General features: G+C 42.1%; 1 long non-coding RNA gene across 2 annotated transcripts in view; it reads left to right on the forward strand.

Annotated features, from left to right (window-relative positions):
• The window catches only part of LOC143443334 (uncharacterized), a 40,822-nt gene extending 31,390 nt beyond the window's left edge, over positions 1-9,432 (forward strand). For both annotated transcript variants that reach the window (XR_013112217.1, XR_013112216.1), the window contains exons 3-4: positions 8,387-8,488; positions 9,076-9,432. This is a non-coding gene — a long non-coding RNA (uncharacterized LOC143443334). The remainder of the gene's footprint in view (positions 1-8,386; positions 8,489-9,075) is intronic.
• Positions 9,433-13,533: the final 4,101 nt, after the last annotated feature.

The following is a 13,533-nucleotide window of genomic DNA, read 5'->3' on the forward strand; positions in this document are numbered from 1 at the left end:
ACAACAGTGCTGTCTTGTCTGGCAAATATGGTTTTGCTGTAGATGTCCACTACCTCTGGTGCTTAAGGTGCCTCTTCTTCTACAATGCTTCCTGAACCTTGTGATCAAGGATATGATACAGATGCCTCTTAAAGCTGATCATACTACAGTCTTAGATGTTGACCAGTCATGGGTCTTTGTATTAATCAGCTTATACTGTAAAAAGAAGCTTCTCTGCTGAGGGCTGAGCAATGCACCAAACTGCTAATTTCATGGCTTTATTTTTCTTTATGGTTGAATAATCTTCCATTGGGTATATGTACCATATCATCATTACATATTTATCAGGTGGTGGGACATCTAAACCTTTTCATTTCCTGGAAATTTTGAATAGATCAGCAATAAACATGAATGAGCAAATAAATCTACAGTAGAATATAGAGTCCTTTGAGAATATTCTTGATCATATGGTAGACCTGTGTCTAGCTTTTTGAGGTACCTCCACATTGATTTCAAATAAAGGGGATGAGCTTGGAACACCCACACCAGCACATCAGAGGCCAAGCTTGCGCATTTCTCTAGATGATGCTGACAATATCTTGGAAGTAGACAACAGACTCATTGCCTTCCAAACTGGTGAAGAGTAAGTTTGTCCGTGTCTCAAAGGTGAGGTGATACTCCAAACCTACTGTTTCCTATAGGCAGATAATGTCCAACTTTCCAGAGGCTTCCAGGCTTACGACTCAGACTGAGCACTGATGTCAAACTCATTCACAGAAAGGAATCTGCGTTCTGTGTGCACTGAGCTCTTCTGGTAGCTCATCTTCACTGTGGCTTTAAGTCCTGTCCTGCTTGATGTTCTCAATGCATCTCCTTTGGTTTTGTGTTTGACTATAAGTACTGTAAGAGTACAAACCACTTCTCAATAACGGGAAGCCCCGACTGAGGACTCGGAGCTGCTGGATCGGTCACTGAGATTAATAATTAAAGGGGTCTGGTTCTTGGGGAATGAGGGTTTTCTTGAGCATATGTAGTATATGATCTTCATAGTATACAGTCTTTCACTGTCTATAAGAGCAAGAAGTACAGACCCAGTTCATCTACACATCTGGAATTTAAATATAGAACGGTCTAAGTTCACTATGGAGTCTTATGAGTTTTACCTCCTGAGAGGTAAATATTTTTCCCTGAGTCATTTTTAAAGAACTCTGTACTCTGGGATAAATAATCAACAACTTTAGAATTCAAGTATCTCTAATTCTAAATTAACCAAGTTGGAATATGTGGCTTAGTGTCATAATTTAATTTTTAACTTCACTTTTAAATGTTCATGTTTTTTAACCATGTTAAATTAGAGCTTAACATTCTACTTGGTTTGACTTCATAAACAAAAAGATCCAATATACTTCTACACTGAAAAAAATTAACTTTGTACAATTAGTTTTGAAACATTTGAGTATGAACTGAAACATTTCTTTCACTTAAATTGTTCTACCTTTTAAAGACTACACACTGTCCTCTTGGATGAGCTCAAACCTACTTTGTGTTGGCGTGAGAATCTTCAGAGCAAATAGAGTGCACACACTCCCACTTTGATTTGAATATCTAAGAAATGCTTTTCTTAAGTTTGTGAACAATTGTTCTTAATAATTATCTATATGACATCTCCATGTCTGACCAACGTCTCAAAGAAAATCGGTGCCCAGTTGAGGCAACCGCAGAAGCCTGTTATCTCTAGGCTAGAGCGTCAGGCGGAGCCCTGATAGAGAAAGGACGGTTTCTGTGTACTCTTGTCCTAGACCTCACAAAGTCCAGCAATGATCAGATGATTCGGGGGCAGCCTTACACAACCACACGGGGTACGCTGAGTACGCTGAAGCTTGACACAGAGGCTTGGCTCAATGGCAGTGGGCCTGGAACCTTAGAATCTAAGCCATGAACCTAAATGCTGTGTCATCTCTACTCAGCATCTAAGTTCTCATTAGAATTTCTGGCAAATGATTTTGCTTTCCATCTACGGTCAAGTTAAACTCTTATTTTGCCTCTTGATCTCCATGATGAGTTGGGTCATGGACATGAGTCATGGATCTAATAGCTGATCACATACTGACGCCACATTGCTCTCAGTGGAGGGTCATCTCTGTTATTTTGTTTTCTATTAACTGAGCAAAATGATGTCTGTATTTTCTGTTATGTTTCCATGTTCAATCTTGTGCTGGACTGCCTCACTAAGAATATTCCTCACCTCTTCTTAAACATGTTGTCTTCTGGTACACTTTAGAGTTTGAATGCTAAGTATGCTAGCAACCAAGGAACATTCCCCTAAAGCTGTAAAACCACAGGATACCAGAGATAATGGGCCCAAAAAAGAAACACAATTGTGACGAATGCACTCTTTAGAGAGGATACAGACTATTAATCAGAGCTGCACTTATAGGTGAAGGGGCCAAGTGTTTCTAGAGAGTAAACACGGGTGTTTACTTTCTCTTTAACTTTTTATTGATCCTTTGTGAACTTCACATCATGCATCCTACTCCCACTCATCCCTCCATCCCTCCATATTTACCCTCCATCCTTGCAATCTCCCCGGTAACAGAAAACCAAAAATAAAACAACAAGAAGAGAAAAAAAAAATAACATAAAAACTAAAGCAAAATAACAACAAAACCATCTCACTGTGAAAGCTATGGTGTGTCTCAGTGTGTCACACTCCATACTGTTTTGCTGTTTTGTGCAAAGAGCTTTACTTGCAAACTTTCATTGCAATGAGTCATTGGTGTGATTCAAGGCCCGCATCACTATCAATACTGGATCCTCACTGGGGCTTCTCTCAGATATCCTGTTGTTGCCCTGTGTCAATGGAGATCCTGCAGCTTTGGTGCTGCTGAATCAGCCCCTTCATGCACTCAAGCAGGTCATAGATTGGGTAGATGTTGGGGTGGGCCAACTCAAAGCTCTGGATCTGAGCCTTGGTGGTGACTGTGTTGTTCAGCCCACCAGCTTCATTTCATCTATGGCAAGGGGCACATCTCTCCCATGCCCACACCACTCCACAGGCAACAAAGAATGAGGGATAGGCAGGGCCAGTTCTTCAGCTCTCACATCCTCTGAGCCAGCTCACCCATGCTTCCCAGGCAAGGAGTAGGGCTGGCTCTAACCAGTGTCTTAGCTGGTGAGGGGCAGGGCCAACTCTGAGCAGGCTTGGACCCAGACCAGGCTTATGGTGGTAACATGGGCCATAGACATCAATATACAGTCCTTTCCCCCCCCCCACACACACACACATGGCCCTCAGCAGCAGCAAGGGCCAGGACTTCACCATGGTCCCAGGTGGCAGGGCAGACTACTCACATCAGGCTGTTCCTTTTTTCATAGTTCACATACTGTTCCCTTCTTTTTTTCTCCCATTTCTCTACCAGAAATACTTGCAAATCACAGCAGGACCTCTGGGTTTTCTTTATCATACACATGTCCCCCAGCCACTGCATGGGAGCTGGCATCCTAAACTGGTATTTGTAATGTAAAGAGATTTTTGTAACTGTCAAATGAGACTTCCTTTCCCTTCTTTCTTTTCTCTGTCTCTCCTTTGAGAACTTCATTTGTATATGCAGTGTACTACAATCATATCCACCAACCATTTCTAACCTCTAGCTCTCCCTGAGCACGTCCCTCCCAATATAGTGTCTTTACTCCTTTAATATTCTACTGTATCCAATTAGTGTTGCCTGCATGTGCGTGTGTGCATGTGCGTGTGTGCATGTGAGTGTGTGCATGTGCATATTTACTTGTTGTAAATATATCAGTAAATATTTTTGATGGGATTAATTAACTTTGAGACAAGGTCTTACTGTGTAGCTCCTGGAGCTTACTATGTAGATGAATCAGGCTGGCCTCAATCTCACAGAGATCTGCCTGCAACTGCCTCCCAAATGCTGAGATTAAAGGTGTGTGTCATCACTCCCAACAGGATTCAGAAATGTAACTACTTATATTAATACTTTTTCATTTGTGGGGGTACTTTTTCTGTTAACTCTGGCGTTCTATTCTTGAGGCTATTGAGCTGACCTTGTTAATTGATTTTGGAGCCCTGAACTCCTGGATAAATGCATATATTACACAACTTAAATATCAGTTATTACTTAGGTGTGAATTAATTGATGGCTTTTCCAGGACTTAAGGTATGCCTTGAGAGAACAGAGCAAAGATTGGCTGGTTGTGTCACTGAACCGAGTTAAAAAAGATTTAGCGGGCTGGAGAGGTGGCTCAGTGGTTAAGAGCACTGGCTGCTGCTGCCAGGGGTTCTGAGTTCAATTCCCAGCAACCACATGGTGGCCCACAACCATCTGTAATGTGATTCGATGCACTCTTCTAGTGTGTGTCTGAAGACACCTGCAGTGTACTCATATAAATAAAATTAATTAATTAATTAATTAATTAATTAAAAAAAGATTTAGCATGTTGATTCTGGGCGTACTGCTCTTATCTAATGTGTGTGTGTGTGTGTGTGTGTGTAGGCCAGAGGTCAATCTTGGATTCTATTCTTCAAGCACCATGTCTTAGTTAGGATTTTTCCAACTAACAGTGATAAAAACAAAAGTAACCTGAATAGGAGAGGGTTTATTTTGCTACATTTCTATGTAATAGTCTATCGCTAAGGGAAGTCGGGGGCAGGAACTCAAGCATGGCAGGAACCTGGAGGCAGGAACTGAAGCAGAGGCAATGGAAGAACGCTGGTTACTGGCTTGCTCTTCATAGCTGGCTTATCCTGGTTTCTTATAGCATCCCAGAACTACCTCCCCAAATGTGGCACTGCCTGCAATAAGCTGGGCCCTCCCATAGTAATCAGTAATTAAGAAAATGCACTATAGACTTGCCTACAGGGTAATCTTATGGAGGGGATTTTTGGATTGAGCTTTTCTTTCTAAATGACTCTAGCTTGTGTTGAGTTAACATAAAACTATCCAGGACATATTGTCCACCTTACTTTTAAGACAAAGTCTCTCAGTGGCCTTCAACTTGTCAAGCAGGTTAAGTCAGTTGTCAGCCATCATCAGGGATTCATTCACCTTATTGTTTCCAGTGCTTCGATTACAAACACAGATCACTAGGCCTTACATGCTCACATAAGTCCTAGGGATGAAACTTGCATCCTCCTGCTTGCAGGGCAAATGTTTACCCACTGAGCTCTTTCCTCAGACCATGAAACAATTTTATTATTCCAAGTGTTAGTTCCTCAAGATGTAGGAAGATTTTAATTCAGCACTTTTAAAAAAATCCAAAGGGGGATTGGAAAGATGGCTCAGAGGTTAAGAGCACTGGCTTATGAGGTTAAGAGCTCTTCCAAAGGTCCTGAGTTCAATTCCCAGCAACCACATGGTGGCTCACAACCATCTGTAATGAGTTCTGGTGTCCTCTTCTGGCTTGCAGGCATACATTCAGGCAGAACACTGTATACATAATAAATAAATAAATAAATTAATTAATTAATTAAAAAATCCAACAGATAGTTCACATCTTCCTCCACCTCTCCTTCCTCTCCTTCTCCTCTAATTATTTTTGGAGAGGGAACAGGAATTGGGGGGAGAGAAACACACTGTGTAGTTGAACCCACACAGAGCTGCCTGTGTCTGCTTCACTGGCACTGGGATTAAAGGTGTCAAAAACCACACTGGGCTCCTCTTCTTCTTCCTCCTTCTTTTCCTCCTCCTCCCCCCTCATCCTTCTTTCCCTCTTTCTTCTCCTACCTCTTGTCTTCACCTTGTCCTATGTAACCTTTATGAAGATGCGAAGTTTGCCTTGGGATTTATTTTTTGTTCCTTTCAAGTTCCAATACTTATATCAAAGGTCTTGGTTTGGTTCATTATGTGTTGATACTTGCCTTTACCATGCAGATTCCACACCCACTCACCCACCCTCCGGCTGCTAAATCAGAACAGAAGTGGTCTGTTGTGATTAGCCAGTAACAAGGATTAAGGGTCAGACCTATATGCCGGCTTCCATACTACATGGTTAAGTTTTCATTGTGCTTATTGTGTGTGGCTTCTATTTGTCAGAACTGTGCTTACAAGTGATAGAAGTCCAGATGAAATGCTTTGGGGAGTTGACCACACCCACATATGAATGAGCATTCACAGCAAGAGCTTGGCCAGGTCAAGGACTCTGACATCTCTGACTCGTGAATGGCAAGGCCTTCTCCATCAGGGGAACGGTGGGGCCTTTCTCTGGTTCAGATACTGATGCTGATAATAGTGATCATTAGTGCTAAAACAGTGTGTAAAAGGAACAGATGAAGCTTCCTCCTCCCTGATGACCTCAGCTTGGGACTGCCCTCCTAGGGACCCTACCAAGATTAGCTTCACCTCCTCCTTTAGCTGTGTATAATAAATGTGCCGAGTTTCATCGATGCTTGTGCATCTCCATCTGAGACCACAGCTTTTCTGTCTGTGTTTCTGTATGTCTGTGATTTATTTCTCACCGCCCCATTCAGGTCAATCCCAAAGTTACTCAGGTCATTAGAAGAAAAAACAGATGAAGGGTGTGGAAGAGCACAGGGCACAGAAGGACAAACAACAGAGTTAAACTTGGTGCTGAGGGCCACAGTGACAAGAACTAAATCTCTTTTTTCAAACACAGTACCAAGCACTCAGTTTTTTGCTACCAGCTTTTTCTTCCACTCATCTGCAAGAGAAAATAAACAGATCTGCTGCCACTTCTGGATTCTAGTTTTTCACAAATACTAGGTCTGAGAGAGCCCAGGAAAGGGTCCTATGGACTGAGCCCATTATATTCTCTGCCTTTGAATCAATTGCTGGGATGTGATAGCATCAAATACTCTGATTGGCTTCTCTCCTCATCACAATACACATAAAGCTATAAATTTTCTCTCTCATAGATGCAGTGCCTCATAACGATTATTATAAATAAATAAACAGGCCAGGGACAGTGCCCCGTGCACTTAATTTAGTACTTGGGAGGCAGAGGCAGACAGGTGGATCTCTGTGAGTTTTGAGGTCAGTGAGCTGCATAGTGACTTTCAGGCCGGAGTTATACGCTGAGGTCCTATAGAAGAAAAAAAAATGAAATGAATAATTAATAAATTACAAATGAATTAAGCTACTTAAAATAGAAAGGAATAGATTACTGTTAATCCCACAGAGTCACGATTGTTTTACAGTTTTTCTTTTAAAAAAAAAATTCTAGATAATATAACTTTTTATTCACCTGGGCAAAGCCTTGGAAGAAAGTGACATCCAATTGGTGTACAACATCATTTTACATTAAACTATTTAAGGGCCAAGTAATGTCTCAGCATATCAAATACAAAGTATTAGACACGTCATTTACACTTGGAGAAAGAAATACATCAACAGGGGCTTTTTTGTTTTTTGTTGTGTTTTAAATTTGTTGTAACTTGACTGCCAATAAAGAAACTAAGCTTTTAAGTGTTTTATACGCAGCCATACAGAACTGTCTTGCACAAAACATGAGCATGCATAAAAATACAATGCTAAAATTTTAAGAAACTACTGGTGCTTAATGCTGCAGAAAACAGACCAAGCGAAAAAGCTGTCCTAGTAACTGCTGGGGAGGGGGGAAGGGGAGAGAGAGGCTGCAAAATCCTTGGAGGAAGTGTTTGTGAACCCCTGGTTGGCTGCCAGTGGTCTAGGGGTCTACTCTTTCTAAAACAGTAGGTCCATAGTCAGGCTTTCTTATCTGGCAGTGGTTCTTAGCCTTCTTGGGCAGAGGCAACACTCCAGCAGGGCTGCCAGGTATACTGGGGAGCCGGTGTCCACAGGAGTTGCTGTGGCAGAGGAGCCAAATCAGGCGGGTCATTGTGAGCGGTAGACTTCTGGGGACCAGATCCAGGTCTTTGTGCGTCTGTCCACATAGCGCCCTCTAGTGTTGAAGCAGAAGCTCGTAATCATGGTGTTTGTTTTGTTTTCTTTTGTTTTGTTTTTTAAATTAGCTGCATCCTAGCAAAACAAAACAAAACAGAAACAAAAACAAAACCCTGTCAGACACCTTGCTTCTTCTGTATTCTTTCAGTGAGATGTTCGTCTTATTTTTAGGACTCCATTTGAATACAAGGATCCACAGTACTCTGATAACTATACCATCACATGTTCACTCCCAACCAGAGGGTCTTTTCTTCAGGATTCATATATCATACATCAAAGATATTTTTTCTTTTCTTCTTCTTCTTTTTTTTTTTTGATACCTTCTTGGATGCATCTCAGGCTGACCTTGACCTCAAGATCTTTCTGTTCTTCACTGCTGGAGGTTTGGACCACCAGGAATGGCTCCCACCTTGGTTTTTAAAGTTAGAGTCCTAATTAACGTGCCTTTCTGCTTGCACTTTATTGGCTGCAAATCTTCCAGTTAATTCTTTTTGTTGTTGTTGTTTCAGGGTCTCATGTAGTGAAGTCTGTCTTCCAACTCTTTAAGTAGCTGGGGATGACTTTGGAGTTCTGATCCTCCCCTGTCTACCTTCCACATGCTGGTCCTACAGGTGTGTGGCACCTACCTGGTTTGTGCAAGGCTGGGGTTCAAAGCTGGTGGGACTGAAGCATGCTAGACAAGCACTCTACCAACTGAGCTACATCCCCAGACCACCTATGTCTTTTGATAAGCCCATCATTCATAGTCTCATAGGCTTCACTTTCATGGCTTAGTTTCTCCCAAAGGCCAGGTTCCTAATACTATCATTTTGAGGACTGGGATTGTAGTACTGATGTTTTGGGAATTCAAGCTGTAGCATGAATATTTGGAGTTAGGGTTGTTACAAAGATTTTTTTTTCTGGGTTAGGATTGTATAATGGATGCTTTAGGGATTTGGATTGTAGCATGGAAGTTTGGAGGTTAGGACTACACAGCATAGATGTTTTGAGTTTAGGATTGTACTATGTATTAAAATAGTCCTGCTTTCATTGTTCATGGAAAAATCCTAAAGGCAATGACAATCATGCAATCTGAAGACTCAGGGGATGCACAGTATGAAAAAAGCTTGCTGTGCAAGCATGCAGATTTAAGTTTTTACACTCAGTACCCATGTGAAAAGTCAGGTGAATCAACACACGTTTGTAATCCCAACTTCAGGAGTGACTGCAGAAACAAGAAGATCCCTGGAGCTCCCTGGCCAACTAGACCTGTGACAGATTGTCATAAAAAATAAGGCAGAGAAATTGAGGAAGACCTGACCATTGACTTCTGACCTTAACATACACCCATATATACATGCACAGGACACACAGACACACACACACACACACAAAACCTAAAGGTAATGCAGTCTAAATGGTATTTCATGGAGTCTGAAGAATGCACTCCACAGACTGTTGTAGGAGTCACATTTATGCTCCATATTATTTGTGGGCTTAACCAGACTATTTTTTTATTGGATATTTTATTTACATTTCAGATGTAATCCCCTTTTTCTCTTCCCTCCCCACCCAGGAACCCCCTATCCCATCCCCCCTCCTCCTGCTTCTATGAGGATATGCCCCACCCACCCTCCCACTCACACCTCCCTACCTACGATTTCCCCCACACTGGGGCGTCCAGTCTTCACTGGACCAAGGACTTCCTCACCCACCTATGCCTGACAATGTCATCCTTTCCTATGTATACAGCTGGGGCCATGGGTCCCTCCCTATGTGCTCTCAGGTTGGTGTTAACCAAACTATTTTAAAGCCTGTGATGGTTTGAAAGTGAATGAGCCCCATGGGCTCATTTGAATACTTGATGCCAATTGGAGAACCTGTTCGGAAGGATTAGGAGGCGTGGCCTTGGAGGATGTGTGTCACTGAGAGTGGACTTTGAGGTTTCAAATGCTTTTGCCATTCCCAGTTAGCAGTTTCGTGTTCTACCTTCTACTTGTGAATAAGGGTGTAAACTGTCAGCTAGTGCTCCAGTTTGCCATGCCTGCCTGCCTGCTGTTATGCTCCCTACCTTGATGGCATGGATTCACCCTCTGAACCTGCAAGCCCCAATAAATTCTGTCTTCTAGTAGTTGTCTTGATTATGATATTTTGTCACAGCAATTGTATCGAAGACAAAGCCCCTACTTCATTTACTAGTACTCATTCAGAAATAAAATGAAATGAAATAAAAACTCTTAGAAGAGAAAATTAAAATTTGAAGTCTCCTTTGCAATTAGTGGCATCCTGGGGCACATAAAAAAAAGCCCCCCCCCCAAAAAAAAACCCATAAAACAAACCCATAAATAATTTCCTGCATAGAGACTATATGTTAGGTCTGGATACGCATCAAATGACTATCCAGAAAGCTCGAAGACTGGGCGCAGAGGAACACAGGAGCTAGACAGTCTCAGTGGCTTACAAAATCAATCATTTACCCCCCTCATACTGCATGATCCTTTGGGATTTGCTATAGTCTTGATCTGTGTTCCCTCATTCAGGACTATCGTTGACAGAAGATGCTCTATTTGGAACATAAGGGGTAGCCTTATGGGGAGAAGATGAAAGAATTGAGTGAGTCATAATTTCACCGGACAAGGGAAGTCATGTAAGAAAATGCCACTACCACACAGGGAAGGGCAGAGATATGCATAAAAAATGCACCACTCATCACTGTCTGAAATATGCATCATACATATTTTCTTCATGGTCTTTTCTACATATAATACATGTCCAGTGGGTAAACTTTGCTGGGTTCCAGAGTCACATCCGAATAAGTACTTGCAGAATGCCACAGCAATCACTACCTCAGTCTGGATTCAGGGCTTTTGCTTTGAAAACTCAATAAACCACATTTGTCCCACATCTACTCCACCCCATGACCCACTGTCCAACAATGGGCCAGAAACAAAATAACTGCAGAAAAAGAAAACACAGTGGCCACTTGTCCAAGGAGATTCTGAAATCCTGGTGGGCACATGTTGCAAAAGTTTCTCTCTGAGGCTGAGGAACAGCCCTTGATGAGTCTACAGCTCTGAACCCTCAGGACAGCCCTGCAGCTCACTGTGTTCCCTGGCCCTTGGCTCCATGTAGGTGAGAGTCTTTCCTCTGTGATTTTCTTGGCCACATTTGAAGACACTGGCAAATAGGTCCATTCTTAAGAATGGAGCTGTCTTCATAGTCCATATTCAGACAAAAAAGATGGGTATACCAATACACCATGTGTGTGCCTCTGTGTGTGAGAGTGTCAGAGAGAGAGAGAGAGAGAGAGAGAGAGAGAGAGAGAGAGAGAGAGAGAGAGAGAGAGAGAGGAAGAAAAAAAGAAAGAAAGAAAGAAAGAAAGAAAGAAAGGGGAAGCAAGAAAGAGACAGCCCCAATATTTATCCCAATCACTCCATCAAAATGAAGATTCTCATAAGAATATGTAAAACGGTAAACACAAATAAAAATATCCCACGAAACTCCTTTTTTTATATGCTTAAAAGAAAAGATTCTCGTGTGGTTTATCTTCTCTTTCTAAGTTGCTCTGCATACTGAATGATCCTGAACAGGACACACCTGTTTATGCACACACACGTTTGTCTGAAGGTGGCATTTGTCATATTGTTCGTAGCCCTCAGGAGAGATGAGGTTAAACAAAAATGAGGAAAAGAACTTCCAGAGTTCAGGTCGTACAAGTATCTATTTCACAGAAGATGACCAAGGGTCAGCTGCTGCTTCCTTTCTACCTTATCTTTCTGCTGGATGCTGGAAAGTGTAGCACTTCCTATCTAGACATTAAGTCTTACAGGAGAGAAGAGAGTGTGTGAGAAGAATATGAGAAGAGACCCCATGCCACTTCATACTGTTACACTGAATGCATAATGTCCCCCCACTGGCTCATGGGTTTGAACACTTGTCTCTAAATAATGGGGCTCTTCTGAAAGGTTGTGGGGCTTCATATGGAAGAAGTGAAGGGCGGAGGGACTGACTGACCCTGAGGCTTACAGCTCAGCTCTGCTTCCTACCTAACTTCAGCAACAAATGCTTTCTCCACTGATCAGGTTCACTGGCCCGTGGTTGGTTTGCTAACTCCACTTATCTAGATTCTATTTGCTCCTTACACAAGACTGTTCGGCTTATTGCTACTATTATTTCTACTAGTATGATTGGGTTATTTCCTGTTATTCTACTTTCAGATAGAACACATTCTATCTTTGTTCTACCACATTCAGGTAGAACAAAGAAAGGTATCAGCTTTAAGATAAAAAGTGAAAATACACTAGTGGATGGGGGATTCTGCCTAGGTACATGTCAAAGAATTTTTAACGGGAGCAAATGTTTTCCTAATAGTTTTCCGGGTAGAAAACCACATAAGGTGGAAGCTATGTATGAAAGAGTGTTGGCTTGGTGATGGGAGTTAGTCAATAAGACAGAAGGGAAGGTCTTCCTGTCCGATAATTACAAAGCATTTGAATTTGCAGATTCCTTTGGACATGTGGAAAATTACAAGTGGGAACATGTCTAAATATAGGACTTAGAGGGACATCAACATGCATAAAGAGATAAAGCCAGAATGGCGGAGAGGAAGAATGTTGATATCCAGGTCAGAAGGGGGAGGGAGAATGGCAGGTATGATGACATCCTACCCACGAGGCAACAGGGCAATGACCCTGGGTTGCTGAGTTAGCAGTCGTGTCAGAATCAGTGCAAAGTCCCAAAGAGAAAACAAAGAAGGTGGTAATGGAAAAAAGCCCAGGATGGTGTTTTTAGCAGCAAAGAAGCCCGCCAATCCACGGGGCTTTCTGAAGGTGTGGGGCTCCCTCCCAGGCAGTGGCAACCTGGGAATTAAAAGAACCAGGTCTAGTGGGTCCAGGTACAGAGACAATGTATCCAAGAACATCCCTTTCCAAATGCTCTTTCCAAATGTATTTACTGGGATCTTATGACAGATCCACTGGCGTTTTCTTGATTCTAGGAAGGAAATGAAGTAACTAGCAAGAAAAGTGGGAGTTGACCTGATGCTCTCTCTTCTGTGCACACGACTTGTGCATACAGGGACATGGCAGTTCTGACTGAAAAGAAGCCAGTGAAAAACTTGGTTAAAACTTCGGAGAAATATGTAAATAATGATTATATCCTCCGAAGAGGAAAAGGTTTCTTGATTTCATTGTACCAGGTTTGTGAATTATAGTTTATGCCAGTATCCTGAGCCTCTTGGACATATTTTAATTCATCCCTCTGAGTGTGAGGTCAAAGACTCATTTGGCATCCAAATTCCATGCACCAGGCTCTGCATATGCCCCTCTCTACATTGTCTAGACAGCCATTCATGAGCAAGAATTTTCACAGGGCAGAGTGGCTGCAGAGTAGTTATAGGTGAGGGTGCTATGAGTTGATCTTCATGTCATTCTCTGTACTCTTCTGTGTCTTCCTCTTTACACTCATGACATGGTTTTCATGATAGTCCCCTAGGTGATAGTGTTACAGATAGGTTCATAAAGTTGGACCATTGGAGATAATTCAATGATGCCACTAGATTAAGTGTGCTTTCTAGAGCTGAAGAGTTACATATCAAACAAGTAGAGCAGCTGGGGAGATAGCAAAGTACTCGCTGGTCAAGCATTACGACTTGAGTTAGATTCTCTAGAAGCTGTAT

This window comes from Arvicanthis niloticus, chromosome 8 (assembly GCF_011762505.2).
Source record: "Arvicanthis niloticus isolate mArvNil1 chromosome 8, mArvNil1.pat.X, whole genome shotgun sequence".
NCBI classification, from domain to species: domain Eukaryota; kingdom Metazoa; phylum Chordata; class Mammalia; order Rodentia; family Muridae; genus Arvicanthis; species Arvicanthis niloticus.